Source organism: Triturus cristatus, chromosome 3_1 (assembly GCF_964204655.1).
Source record: "Triturus cristatus chromosome 3_1, aTriCri1.1, whole genome shotgun sequence".
Classification (NCBI taxonomy): domain Eukaryota; kingdom Metazoa; phylum Chordata; class Amphibia; order Caudata; family Salamandridae; genus Triturus; species Triturus cristatus.
In genome coordinates, this window is record NC_140583.1 from 1,059,258,760 (window position 1) to 1,059,273,729 (window position 14,970).

At 47.1% G+C, this 14,970-nt stretch overlaps 1 protein-coding gene across 1 annotated transcript in view; it reads left to right on the forward strand.

Moving 5' to 3' along the window:
- Positions 1 to 14,970, forward strand: part of KMT2A (lysine methyltransferase 2A) — a 1,466,550-nt gene that overhangs the window by 1,067,769 nt on the left and 383,811 nt on the right. The window lies entirely within an intron of this gene.

Genomic DNA, 14,970 nt, shown 5'->3' on the forward strand with positions numbered 1-14,970 from the left:
TTCCAGATTTCTGATGCACTTTGACTTGATGTGTCCCGGGCTCCTGCCATTCGAGTTCCCAGGACCTGTGTTCTTTCCCAAAACTACAACTGTACCCATAATTGGCACCCCTCTGGCAACATGTAAGTCCTTTGTAAAAGGTGCCATGGGTACCAAGGGCACTGTAACCAGGGAAGGCCTCTAAGGGCTGCTGCACATATTGTGCCACCCTTAGAGGTCATGTACCTTAAAACAAACACACTGCCATTGCAGGCTGCATGTTTTGGTGCAGAGAAAAGTGAAGAGTTGACATTGCACACATGCCTGCGTACCATGCCTGCAACCCACTGAGTATTGTATAGGTAAGTCACCCCTCCAACTAGGTGCACTATTCCACTGGTGAAGGTACAGTTACATGAGGGGAGAGGATGTAGCCTTACGGCTAGAGCAGTCGACCTCGAAGCTGGGGAACCGGGTTTGAGTCTCAGCAACGACGCTCAACATCCTGTGATTCTGGGCAAATCACTTAATCTCCCACGTGCCTAACAAAAATGAATGTGTCCATCTGTATTGAAACTAGTGCTCATGTGAAGCGCTCTGATACCTGATTTCTCGGGTCTAGTTTGCGCTATATAAAACTACAATTTATTTTTTTAAAAGAGCACTGTATCCCTACAGTGTCTAAGTCCACTCTTAGACATTGTAAGTGCAGTTAAGCCATAAAGAGTATATTGTCGGGTGTTTGTCATTACGAACTCTACAGCACCATAATGGCTTTACTGAATTCTGAAGTTTGGTGACAAACTCCTAAGCATAATAAACCTACACTGATGGCACTGTGAAGTTTATTGTACCACGCCATCAGAGCATCCCAGACCATCTTAGGGGTGCCCCCTGAAAAACAACCAGCTTCTGTAGGGTTCCCTTGCTGGTAAACACAAGCCTGCCATCACAAGACTTTTTTCTGGACCCCTGGGGTGAGAGCCTTTGTTTTCTGGGCCCAGAAACAAAGCCTTTCCTGGTCAGATGCGTTCACACCTTCCCCAGGTTAGGAAGAGCCATCTGTGGCAGGGGAGCTTCAAAGGCCTTGCTGCCTTTGCAACGCGACCCCCAGCCTCTCCTGCTATCAGGAGCAGGCCCCCTTTCCTGTCTCACCCCCTTTTAGGCGGGAAAAATTAGAGTAGCCCAGAAGGTGTGCCCACCTCTGCCAACCCCACCCCTCAGGTGGGGAGGCGAGGTGAAGCCCACTCTTCAGTGCCTGCCATCTTGCAGATGGCAGGCACTCTCCAATCAAGATAAAGGATTATGCCCACTTCCCTGCCTGGGGTTAGCACACCCAGGGTGTAGTCACCCTAAAGTCAGTAGCCCATTGGCTACTACCTCAAGACCTCTAAATGCCACCTAAATACAGCATTTGGGGGGCAGCCCTGAACCCAGAAGGCAGACAAGCAAGAAAAAGGACCAAAGAGCTGTGCTGAAGGAAGAGGAGGACACCAACTGCCTTGGCCCCAGGCCAACTGGCATGTCCCAACCTCAACCTCCTCCAGCGGTTTCCCGACGTGTCCTGCAGCCAGCAGCCCCCCAGAACATAGAGTACCTGCCCAGTCTTCCCTACAAAGACTTTGTATGCTGTGTGCACTGGATTTGCTTGAGAACCAGGCTCTAGCTCTGGCCGAAGTTGCAAGTCTGAACCACTCTGCACCGCACAGCCCGAGTACAAGTGGCCCAACACCACGAGGAGGTCTCCCTCGCGATCCTGACCTGGGATCTGGTGACCCCTGACCTACCTCAAGCCTCCCAATGACGTTGGCAGCCTCTATCTGGAGGGTTCCCGCAACCGGAACTGGTAAGGAAACCCAATTCCTAAAGACACCCCTGCACCTGACGCCCCACAGCCTAGGCTGGCCCAACCGGTGTCCAGGCAAGCCCCTACATCCCAGCTTACCTCTCCAATCAGTGGTTTCCTCCAGGAAGCCTCCCTGCCGAACCTGCAGTATTTGTTCCGACCGGCGATCTTCCATTGAAACCAACAGGGCACCCGACATCAAATCAGCAAACTGCACCCGTCTGCCCCTGTGCCGCTGTGGGTGCACCTTGTGTGCTAACTTGGATCCTACTTTGCCCTGAGCTTAACCCTAGGAGCTTTGCTCCCTCAACCCTGTGGTTTGCCCGAGAGCAGCCCGCAACTAACGGCCTCAAAGGCTAATATTGGGCCACCGCACTCTGCACCCGGCCACCCTAGTGCTGCTGAAGGTGCTTTTTGAGTGCATCCTTTACCCTGAGGGTACTCTTGTTCAAACCCCAGAAACTCAATCCTAAGGACCGATTGCTTAGCTGCAAACCGATAATCTAATTTTTTCTCCATAGGATTGCATTGACTGTTTTCCTCTGAAAAAGTTCTAAGTGTTGAGTTGTGGTTGTATGGAAACCTAAGCAATTGTGTTTTAATGTGAACATTTTGTCCGAGGCATATGAGCTGCAGATCACACACTAGGATAGTAGATCGCCATCTGGTGTTGGGCTCGGATGCTTGCACGTTGTTGTGTCTTGGAAGAAGTCTTTGTGGTCACGAGATAGGTGACTCCTCCCTTGGACAATAGTGCGCATGGGCATCAACTCCATTGTTAGATTGTTTTTTTTCTCCATTGGGTTCGGATGCAACGTTTCCGCTCCGGTTGGAAATCTCAATCCCAAGCTTCTCGAAGCGCAAAATTTCCTCAAAAACCATCGAATCACCTTCATCTTCGACATCGATTTCATCGGCTCGATTCCGGATGTCTACGCGGGCCTCTGGGCCTATCCACGCCGTAAGGCCTACGGCTTATGGAAAGGACGCCTTTCAAAAAAAGCCCCCAGTGTGGAGCAAAATTTCCACATAGTGACCATCACAAGATCTGCAACCTGTGCCTATCACCTGAACACGACGAATCCAGCTGTCCAGCCTGTGCATCCTTTCGATCCAAAAAGACCATTCGAGATCGAAGGGCTCGAAGACACATCATGGCACAGAGACCAGCTCCGGAACCAGAGGACATCTTTGATGAAGGCCCCGATGTCCCAGAAGAAGATTCCGAGGATCTCCAAATCATCTCCGAAGCAGAGAACTCAGACGACCCCATCACTCCTGGGCAACGTGTGAGTACTACTGCCCCTGCCCCAACCCCTCCAAAACCAAAGGCAGTGGTCAAGACTTCGCCTGTTGGCCCCAGTCGAGACTGAAAACATCCTTCAGAAGCCCCGCCTCCGGGCTCAGCTCCGAAGAAACAACACAAGCCTTCCGGTAGCTCGGGACCGAGCAAACCGCATGTCATTGTCCCACCGGCACCGAAGCCAAAGGACCACTCTGCACCGAAATCGGCTCCGACGCCTTCGGCCCCGTAAACGCCAAGGCCCATAGCTAAATCGGCGTTGAAGGTTCCGAAGCCTAAACATCCAGCTTCGGCCCCGAAACCATCATGAGCACCGAAACAAACGGCTAAGGACTCTGATACACCTCCTAAAGCCAAAACCTACACGGATCAACCAAAACCTTGCTCGGAACCTAAAAAATCGGCACCGAAAACTGTTCCCGAGGAACCAGAACTTTTTCACCCAGATCCCATCGATCCAAGGCAGAAAAAGGTTTATATTAACCCAAAGACTGGACATGTCACGGCTGTGCCATGTAAAAAACAAAAACTGGACACACCACCTGGTCCAGTTCCTGTACACAGGAAGGACTCTGCAACATCGCCTATGCCCCCTTCCTCTCCTATACTGCCTTCTAACCCACCTCCTCTACCTACACCACCCTTACCTGTAACTTCTCCACCACATACACCACCTCCAGATGATGATGATGATGATGACCTAGGGGGGGGGGGGGGGGGGGGATCCTAATGACCCGTTCACGGATCCAGATCCCTCGCCACTTGATGATTGGGCATTCCCTCTCCCAATAGACATGCCAGAACCGCAGCCATATCCCTCCAAACCATCTCCCCCAGATGATCACCTAGGGTTTGGTCAATTATTACATAGAGCGGCACTTTATCATGGCGTTACAATGCACTCCGACGCACCAGAGGAAGACTTCCTCTTAGATACTTTTGAATAATCTCAAAAGTCAGTACAAATACTACCTATGATCAAAGGAGTCATTAAGCACGCCCAAGTTATTTAAAGACCCCGTCCATGCCAGGGTTCCTAACCCTAGAATTGAAAAGAAATATAGGCCTGCCCCTGAAGATCCTACTTACATCAAGGGACAGTTGCCCTTGGATTCTTTGGTCGTTTCCAATGCTAGAAAACGTGCCAACTCCCAGACCACAGGAGATACACCACCCCCGGACAAAGAATCCAAACTGCTAGAAGCCTCTGGCAAAAGAGTAGCGGCACAAGCCGCTAATCATTGGCGTATTTCCAACACCCAAGCACTAGTAGCACGGTACGACAGGGCACACTACGACCAGTTAGAGAATATCTTACCCCATCTGCCTGAACAGTATAAAACCCAGGCAAATGACCTTATCCAAGAGGGCAAGCTTATTTCAAATGCATCAATTAAATGTGCACTTGACGCCGCAGACACCGCCTCTAGAGCAATTAACACCAGTGTGCTCCTTAGACGACATGCCTGGCTACGCACTTCAGGCTTTAAGCCAGAAGTACAAACTACCATACTTAGTCAGCCATTCAACCAAGAACAGCTATTTGGGCCAGCTGTAGACACTGCCCTTGAAAAAATGAAAAAGGACACAGAGACTGCTAAGTCCATGGGAGCATTACAGTCTCCACAAGCACGTGGCTCCTTTTGGCGCTCCTTCTACAGAGGAGACTCCAAAAATATGGACGCAGACACCTCATCTACATTTAAAGCCACTACACAAACATCCCCCAGTAGAGGATATTTTAGAGGTGGATACAGAGGAAACAACAACAAGGGACAAGGTTGAGGTAATAACAACACTCGCACCTCCCCTGCCACAAAACCGTGACTTTCCTCTGCTCCCCCCAGACCATCCCACTCCAGTCGGGGGCAGACTAACACAGTTCCTACCTGTCTGGAACTCCATCACAACAGACAAGTGGGTAAGACAAATTATACAGTATGGTTACTGCCTGGAACTTACAACTACCACCCCCACATATATCACCCAAACAGCGTTCGATGTCCCCAGACCATCTTACGCTCCTCAAACAAGAGGTTCTCTCACTGCTTCAAAAGCACGCAATAGAGCCAGTTCCCTTAGAACATCAAGGGACAGGGGTATACTCACTCTACTTCCTAATCCCCAAAAAGGACGGGACTCTAAGACCAATACTCGACCTCAGACCCCTAAATCTGTATATACACTCAGATCATTTCCATATGATCACTCTTCAACAAGTGCTCCAACTGCTGCAACAAGGCGATTTCCTTGCCACACTAGGTCTCAAGGACGCCTATTTCCACATTCCCATACATCCTGCTCACAGGAAGTATCTAAAGTTTGTGGTGGACGGACAACACTACCAGTTCAGTCCTTCCATTCGGGGTAACAATCGCGCCCAGAGTATTCACAAAATGTCTGGCAGTAGTAGCAGCACATCATAGAAGACAACAAATTCATGTCTTCCCGTATCTAGTCGACTGGCTAATAAAAGCCAAGTCATTAAACAAATGTGTTCTACACCCTCACCAAACCATCCAAATGTTACACAACTTGGGGTTCACAATCAACTATCCCAAGTCTCATCTCCAACCCTCTCACATACAACAGTATCTAGGAGCCACCATAAACACCTCCACAGCCCTAGCATATCCCAGCCCAGCCAGGATAGCCAATATACAAGCTCTTATCACAAAATTTAAAATCCAACACTCTCTTGCAGCGAGTGTTCATGCAACTCATAGGCATGATGGAGTCTTGCATCTTCATTGTGCCTTATGCAAGACTTCAAATGCGTCCCTTGCAAGAATGTCTAGCACGTTAGTGGAACCAGGCTCACAGACAACTCACAGATCTGGTGTTGGTGGACAGCCGCACACATCGCTCTCTACAATGGTGGAACATAACAAACTTGTTCAAAGGGCGGCCGTTCCTAGAGCCTCTTCCACAGATAGTGCTGACAACAGACGCATCACTCACAGGATGGGGAGCTCATCTCCTCGGACACACCACTCAGGGCAAATGGACCCCTCAACATAAAGTGCTCCATATCAATTACCTGGAACTGCTAGCAGTATTCCTAGACCTAAAATCTTTCCAACTACATGTACAGAACAAAGCTGTCCTCATCCGGACGGACAACATGACAGCCATGTATTGCATACAAAAACAAAGAGGCACACATTCTATGCAGCTGTCCCAGCTCGCACAGAACATTTGGAGATGGGCCATTCCTCAGAACATATACCTACTTGCAGAACACCTTCCAGGGGTTCACAATCAGATTGCCGATCTGTTAAGTCGACAGACACAACAGATCCACGAGTGGGAACTACGTCCCCAAGTTCTACTGCCCTTTCTCAAACGATGGGGCCAACCAGACATAGATCTGTTCGCCACACACGAAAACGCAAAATGCCCAACCTTCGCCGCCAGGTTTCCCCACCCGGAGTCAAAGGGCAATGCTATATGGATGAACTTGTCAGGCAGATTTGCGTACGCTTTTCCGCCTCTCCCACTCATTCCACTAGTAGTACGCAAGCTCAGGCAGCAGTCTCTCAAACTGATCCTAGTAGCTCCCACATGGGCACGCCAACCGTGGTTGACAACACTACTGTAACTCTCTCTAGTTCCACACCAAAAACTGCATCTCTCTCCGTCCTTAATAACCCAGAACCATGGAGAGATCAGACATCCAGATCCAGGTCAACTGAATCTGGCAATCTGGCTCCTGAAGTCCTAGAGTTCGGTTACCTTAACCTGCCACCAGACTGCATGAACATTATAAAAGAAGCCAGAAGACCTACCACTAGAGCTTGCTATGCTGCAAAATGGAAAAGATTTGCCATTTACTGCACTAACAATAATATACACCCACTGGATGCATCCATCATGAACGTCATTTGATACTTACTACACTTGCAAAGATGTAATTTAGCATACTCATCCATACATCTCCACCTAGCAGCATTAGCAGCTTACTTAAAAAATAGACAACAATTGTCACTCTTTAGAGTCCTTGCGATCAAAGCCTTCATGGAAGGACTTAAAAGAATTATTCCTCCCAGATTACCACCCTCTCCAGTGTGGAATCTAAACATTGTTCTTACTAGGCTCATGGGACCCCCATTTGAACCTCTGCATAAATGCGAACTACAGTTCCTCACATGGAAAGTAGCTTTCCTTATCGCTATCACATCCCTCAGAAGGGTAAGTGAAATCCAGGCTTTAACCATACAATAACCATTCTTACAATTACACCATAACAAAGTGGTTCTTAGGACAAATCCAAAATTCCTTCCAAAAGTCATATCTCCTTTTTATCTTAACCAATCAGTAGAGTTACCAGTGTTCTTCCCAAACCCAGACTCGGTAGCTGAAAGAGCTCTTCATACCTTAGATGTTAAAAGAGCCCTTCCTAACTACAATGACAGAACCAAATCATTCCGCAAAACAATTGTTTGTAGCTTTCTCTCCACCACATAACCCAATTTCCAAATCTGGGATAGCTAGGTGGATAGTTAAATGTATCCAAATATGCTACCACAAAGCTAAACGCACACTAACAGTTCCCCCTAGATCGCATTCCACACGCAAAATAGGGGCTTCCATGGCATTCTTAGGGAACATTCCCTTAGAAGACATTCGTAAGGCAGCCACATGGTCTACAACACACACCTTCACTAAACACTATTGTGTTGACGTGCAAGCAAAGCAACAAGCTTCTGTGGGCCAAGCTGTCCTTAAAACTTTATTTCAAACTGCTGCAACCGATACAGGTGACCACCGCTAGGGGAGATACTGCTATATAGTCTATCCTAAGTGTGTGATCTGCAGCTCATATGCCTCGAACGGAATATGCTATTTACCAGTATGCATCTGTTCTTGGCATGTAGAGCTGCAGATCCACACACGCTCACCCACCTCCCCGGGACCTGTATCTGTTCCAGCATTGTCTTACTTAGATATCACACATGGACATCTCTCTCTCTCTTCTACAAACTCCCATCATTTCCCATCATGGCGAAAAACAATCTTAACGATGGAGTTGATGCCCATGCGCACTATCGTCCAAGGGAGAAGTCACCTATCTCGTGACCACAAAGACTTCTTCCAAGACAACAACAAGGTGCAAGCATCCGAGCCCAACACCAGATGGTGATCTACTATGCTAGTGTGTGGATCTGCAGCTCTACATGCCAAGAACAGATGCATACTGGTAAGTAGCATATTCCTTATTTACCTTTTTCTCGGAAATGTCCAAGTGTGATACTTGGGCATATCACACTGAGTATAAAAAGTAATCTAAAAAGTACTCTCAAGAGTAATGTGGAAAGTAATCACAACGCAATTGCTAATAACCAGTGCTTAATTTGAGCCGGTGCTCGGCACCCGCGCCTAATTGTCAACAGCATACTTATAAGTCTACCACATGGTGGGGCTGCTTATCTAATTTAGAAATGAGCAGAACAAGGTTTGTTTAGAAATACAAAATACATTAAATTGCTAATCCCTGCCTCCCCAGCCATTCCTTTAGCTTCGTGGATCTGGAATAAAGTGAACTGTCGCATTTACATGCAAGAGAAATGGTTAGTCGTTGTTTTGGTAGCAATTACAAGGGCGATTGGGTGGTGCAAGCTGCAGTGGCCTCCTGGTCAGAATCTTGGCACTTAATATTTTACAAATTAAGCACTGCTAATAACTATTGTCTTTAAATATTTTACAAACCTGTCACAAAGTCGGTTTCATCCAGCTTGCTTGTTTTGATCAATCTATCTTGAAAAGTACTATTCTACTTACCTCTACCAAGTCCTGCTTGGTTCTAAAAATGAAATACAACTAAAGAAATATTTATGATACAAACAGTTGGTCTGAGTTCATTCTTTGAGTGTGTGACATCTTTTCTTGCCTGACTGTGTACAATAAATGCTTAACATTACCCTCTGATAAAGCCTTACTGCTCGCCCACACTACCTCAAATAGAGAGTAAGGTATTATCTACTTTTACCTCTGTAAGCCTTTGGGGACCCATTGGACTCTGTGCACACTATACCTTACTTTGGTATAGTATATACAGAGCCAGCTTCCTACAGTATGTGTAAGTCATCCCTCTGGCAGGCCTACTAACAACATTTGATATGAGCATGACGTAGTTTAAATATCCTTACAGTAAACACATGAAAACACAGTTTTTATTGTGGAAAGACTTGGTCGCCCAATTGGCAAGTACAGGATTACACACTGACTGATCAGCTGTGCCAACTCCTGAACGGTGTGACCAAAGGGAGCACTCCAAGGTATCAAACAACTTTTTATCTTAAGCCTACTTGCATTTCAAGTCGAAATTAATGTAACTTGTTGCAGTGTTTAGCTTTTACAAAGCTGCCACTTTATCTTTAAAACTCCTGTGCCTTCCCGGGCACACATGGAGCTTGTTCTAGGAGAAGCTGGGAGGTTAAGTGATTTGCCCAGAATCACAGTATGTTGAACTTCACTGCAGAGACTCGAACTCGGTTCCCCAGCTTCGAGGTCGACCGCCCTAGCCGTTAGGCCACTTCCCCTTCCTATATATAGGTAAGTCACCCCTCAAAGTAGGCACCGGCCTATGGGCCGCACTCCTTTTAGGGGCCCTACGACACCGGATCAAAATAATATTGATTTGATCTTGATAGAAAATTATAATCAATCTTTCTTAAATATTGTTTCCTAAAGATAGAAAAAAAAATGTATCAACTCAAAGAAACGAAAACTTTGCATTAAAGACTCTATAGAGAAAATACTTTATTAATAGTTAAACTACATAAACCAGACATCAGATTCACTTAGCAGTTTGTCACTTAAAAGCTCATCTGCTGGCAGTTTGTTAAAAAAAAAAAGTCTGGTGTTTTGGGTATTAGGAGATAATTTGCAAGGGGGGACACAGAAATGTAGTCTACCAAGGGGCCTCCACTGGGTTTAATCCGGCACTGTCGCAGAGGTGCCCCCCGAAAACCTTCCGACTCTGGTGTGGTCACTGACTGGCTTTAGGCAGCCTGCCACACACACACACAGACATGTTTCTGGACCCCTGGGTGGAGAGCCTCTGCTCTCTGGGACCAGAAACCATGCACATCCTGGGCGGAGGTTTCACACCTGCTCCCCCAGGATGAGCCCAGTGCTTGAAGGGGAAGCTTCAAAGGCCTGCCAGCTTTGTAATGTGACCCCCAGCCTCTGCTGCTAGCAGCGGATTGCAGCCCCCGGTTTACTCCCCCGCTTTGGGCAGGAAAACCGGCGGGGAAACTTAGAAAGACTAGGACGTGTGCACACCTTTGCCAACTCTACCCCTCAGGTGGAGTAGGCAAAGTTAACCACACTTTTCGGTCACCTCCATCTTGAAAATGAGGGCTAGGATTATGCCCCCTCCCACAGGAGGGTGGTATAATACAGGGTATAGACACCCCACATGGTGTGCTCATTGGCCCTACCTGTTACTCCCCTAAAATGCCTCCTCTATCTAGTATTTAGGAGGCTACCTTAGACCTGAAAGTTAATTACCTGTGACCTAAGAGGAAGACGTTATGCAGCGAATACTGAAGACGATGACAGACTTGGCCCCAGCCCTACCAGCCTGTCTCGAGCTTTCCAAGACCCTGCAAGAAGAAGACGCCGCCTGTCTTGCAACCAGCGACTTTCAGAAACTCCAGGAAGCCTGCCTGAACTTTGAAAAAGACCAGAACTCCAGAGAACAGCAGTTCTGTCTCCAAGAATCCAACCCAAAGGACTCTGGTGCCCTTCGGATCTGCGAGTCCTGTCCACTCTGTGCCCAACGCCTACGGCCCGTGTCAAGGTAGCCCACTGACCTAGAACAGGTTCCCCAGCGATCCTGACCTCAAGTCCAGTATCTTGTTTTCTTTCCGGCATCGGGTTCAGAAGTTGTTTGCAGGCGCTCCAGTTCGAAATCGTCCTTCGGGTTCCCCTCTGTGCGCAATCCACTGTACCCTTGACGCTATGGATATCGTACGCGTTTTCACTATTCTCCGTTTTGAATCTATCGTGAAAACTCTTCATCTTCGGTCGAAGACATCATGGACGGCCTTCGGGCCTAGCCACGTCGATTGACTTCTACTCCGTTCCGTACTAGCCAACCTTCTGCCGATGGAACAGACTCCATTTCAATTGTGTCCTCGGTGCCACTCCAAGTACTCTCGCGCCTACCTGCATAAAGTCTGCAACTTGTGCCTTTCACCGGAGCACAAAGAAGAAGATTGTGAAGCTTGTCGGTCGTTCCGATTGAAAAAGACTCTGCGGGATCATCAGGCTCGAGTAAGAGACATGCAGCGACAAAACATACAACATGTTCTGGATATCTTTGGAGAAGAATCCAAACACGAAGAGGTCGAAGCATCTGCAGCAGAAAAGGAGGAAGCCTTCTGTATACCAGAATCGGATTCAGAACTAGAAATCAAAATAGAGTCCAAAGACGTTCCACAAGGACAGGGTACCATGAGTACTAAAGCCCCTTTCTCCTGTATTGGATCTTTAATAGATGCACATGCTTGAATCATCCCTGTCGTAGTAGTGGGAGTCCCACGGTATACATATAAAACCAGTAGATGAAACTACCATAGGCTACCAAGTCATGAAGAGTCACTGCAATAGCCTATCCGTTTCTTTTGTAAAAAGAACCAAACTTAAGCAGCAGCCAATCATGCGACGGCACCCTCTAGAACAATCCCAAGAGAGACTAGGTTCCCCTGATTTTCTACCGCTCATCATGTGAAATGGGAGTCTCCCTGAGCTCTGCTCAGTTTTCTCTTGTTTATACAGATTTCTAGTCAGTATGTCGGAATCTTCAAAGAAATGCCTCTTCAGGTCGTGTGGATCATGCGGTAAGAAGAGGCTGCATGCTGAGGATTCTAAGCAAACACCCAAAAGGAGAGAGAGACCTCTTGAATCTCCTGAGGCTTCCAAGAAAAAGATTTCAAAAAGGTCTCGTCAGGAAGATGCAGGCACCTCACAAAAAGGAAAGCTTCCGTTTCCTACTGAAGAAAAAAGCCACAAGAAGGAAAAGCACTCTTCTATTCACTCAATGAAAATGTCAGTCTCTAAAAAGCTTGTGTCACCGACGGCGTTTTCTTCTGGATCACCATAGACGCAAAAATCACCTTCTAGACCACTTTCTTCTACGTTGTCGTCGAAAAATTCTACATCAACGAAGACGAATTCGACTACGGTCCTGCCAACACTTCTAGTAACGACGATAGCTACACCGTCGACGGCGACTCTGACAAGAATGCACAGGACCCACATCTGCGCATACCCGTCCCACTAGGGGTGACAAATGCAAAAACAATTGATGGACAGAATGCAGAACAATGTCATACATTCACCCCAGTACAGAGATCTGGGCCTTAATCAATTGTTTTTGTGCTCACCATGCCATTCCAGTTTGGACCCAGCCATATGCAAATCAGTCTTGACCCTGCACCCAATGGGAACAGTCCAGCCCGAACTGCCAGGCCAGGTCCTCTCTGGACTGGAAACCAGCATCCTAGGACCGGTTTCTGGCTTTCAGCCCTCATCAGCCAGGATAGCTTGACTCCAGTGGCATGGAGAGCACTGGACCCACGTCTGGGCATACCCGTCTCACTTGGGGTGACAAATGCAAAAACAATTGATGGACAGAATGCAGAACAATGTCATTCATTCACCCCAGTACAGAGATCTGGGTCTTAATCCATCGATTTATTTTTTTTTGCTCGCCATACCATTCCATTTTGGACCCAGCCATATGCAAATCAGTCTTGACCCTGCGCCCAATGGGAACAGTCCAGCCCGAACTGCCAGGCCTGGTCCTCCCTGGACTGGAAACAAGCATCCTAGGAACGGTTTCGGGCTTTCAGCCAGGATAGCTTGTCTCCACAGGAGGAGATAGGCGGCTTTCCCGCCTTAATAGAAATAGCAAAACACCAAAAATAATGCCAATACTGACACTTAATCATCACTTCACTCATACCAATCACACGTGACACTCCTAGTGATTGTAAGTCTTAATAAATATGTTTTTAATTCTTATTATCTTGTATTACTTTTTCAATATTTTTAAGAAAGACAGCAAATCAATCATGTTATGTGAGAAAGTGGCTCTGTATATACTGTTCCCAAATAGGTACAGGGTGTACAGAGTCCACAGTCCCCAGAGGTTTGGCAGAGGCTGCCGTTAGATATAACCATACTCTCTAAAGTGGTAGCTTGGTCAAGCAGTAAGGCAGTATCAGAGGACAGTGTAAAGCATTTGTTGCACGCACTCAGCCAGCAAATGGTCTCACACACTCAATAACTGAACTCTAGTCCAATGGTTTATATATAAAAAATATATGCTTGTTTTATTTTAGAACCAACAATAGGTATTAAAATATACTTTCTCAGAATGAGATGCTTTATATAAATACTTTTGCAATATGCAATTGACTTTTGTAGAACGTTACAAGTGGTTGCAAGGCAACACAATTCTAAACACAATAATGCATTGAGTTCAATGGAAGTTTCAAGTTATTTGCTACAGATTACTTTTAGGATTACTTTTGGAATTCCAGGACTGGATCCTAGATTAAGTCCTGGGTCAGTACTTGGAATCAAGTGATAAAAGTCGACTTAATTACTGTGATGATTTTTAGACAATATTTTGCTATTTTAAAAGTTGACACTTAGAAAATATTTCATAGAAAACAGTCAATGATTCCCTATGGCAGAAAATTCAAGTTGCAGGTATAGTATGTTCTCGTTACTTTTGTAATCCAGTACTGGATGCCTAGGCTCAGTACTGGGGCCTTAATCTAAAACAGGTAAGCAATTACGTTTTCAGAGTTGGTACCATTTTTAAAGAATATTTGTAGTTTGCAAAAATCGACAGAAGAAATTTCACAGAAAAACAGTAAATGATTTCCTATGGAAGAAAATTGGATTAATGGTAAGTACGGTTGTGAGTACTTTTCAGAGTCAGGGCTGGGCACCAAGATCCAGCACTGGGAGCTCACCTAAGAGCAGGTGAGTATTTTCGTTTTCGTTACTCTGCTGATTTTTGGTGAATATTTCAAGTTTTGAAAAGTCCACACTTGGAAGAAATTTCAGGAAAAGCCAGTCAATGTTACAATATGGAGAAAAGTGAGTTATCGGTTTAAAGGTAAGTACTCGACTGGCAGAGTTAAGGTTCTGGGCATAGCCTCAGGAGTCTCCCAGGGTCAGGTAGGTACAGTTGGTTCACCCTCAGCGGCACAAGGGCAGCTGCGTGCAGAGAGAGTTAGGCCCAATGTTATCCTATGAGAGGTAGGGGGGCCTTGGTTGGGGGCTCCTGACTAGCAGGCCACGCGACTGTGGGGGCTGGGCTCCTGGTCACTTACTCAGGGCAAGTGGGGAAGTAGATAGGTGTAGAGGTTGCACTGCCAGGGCCACTCAGGCGGCTGGGTGCAGGGTGCTTTTGAGCCTTCGGGCGCTCAATTGATTTCAATGGGAAATCTCTGGTTTAGGAAAAGACTGCAAGCTCGGGGACGAAAATTCTTCAGGTGCCACCACCACTTCGAGAGGTAAGTTATGTAGTTGGAGGATAGGTAGGTACCCCGGGATTGGGCACAGGGGGCCGCGGGGCGCCGGGGTGCCTTTTGGTGTTGGGAAATCTTACCGTCTGTTGATCGCGGTTGGGAGGGGCACCTGGTTCTGAGGCTGCAGGCTTCTTCAGGAGTGTCGAGGGAGGTCCTTGGGTGCCGGACTCGGAGTCACAGTTGCTGTGGGGTCGTCCTCGTGGTCTTTGTTCACTCCGGCACAGGCCAGGCTTGGCGGGTGCAGAGTGTGCTGGGTTCGCAGTTCCGGGCTGCTGCCAGGGATT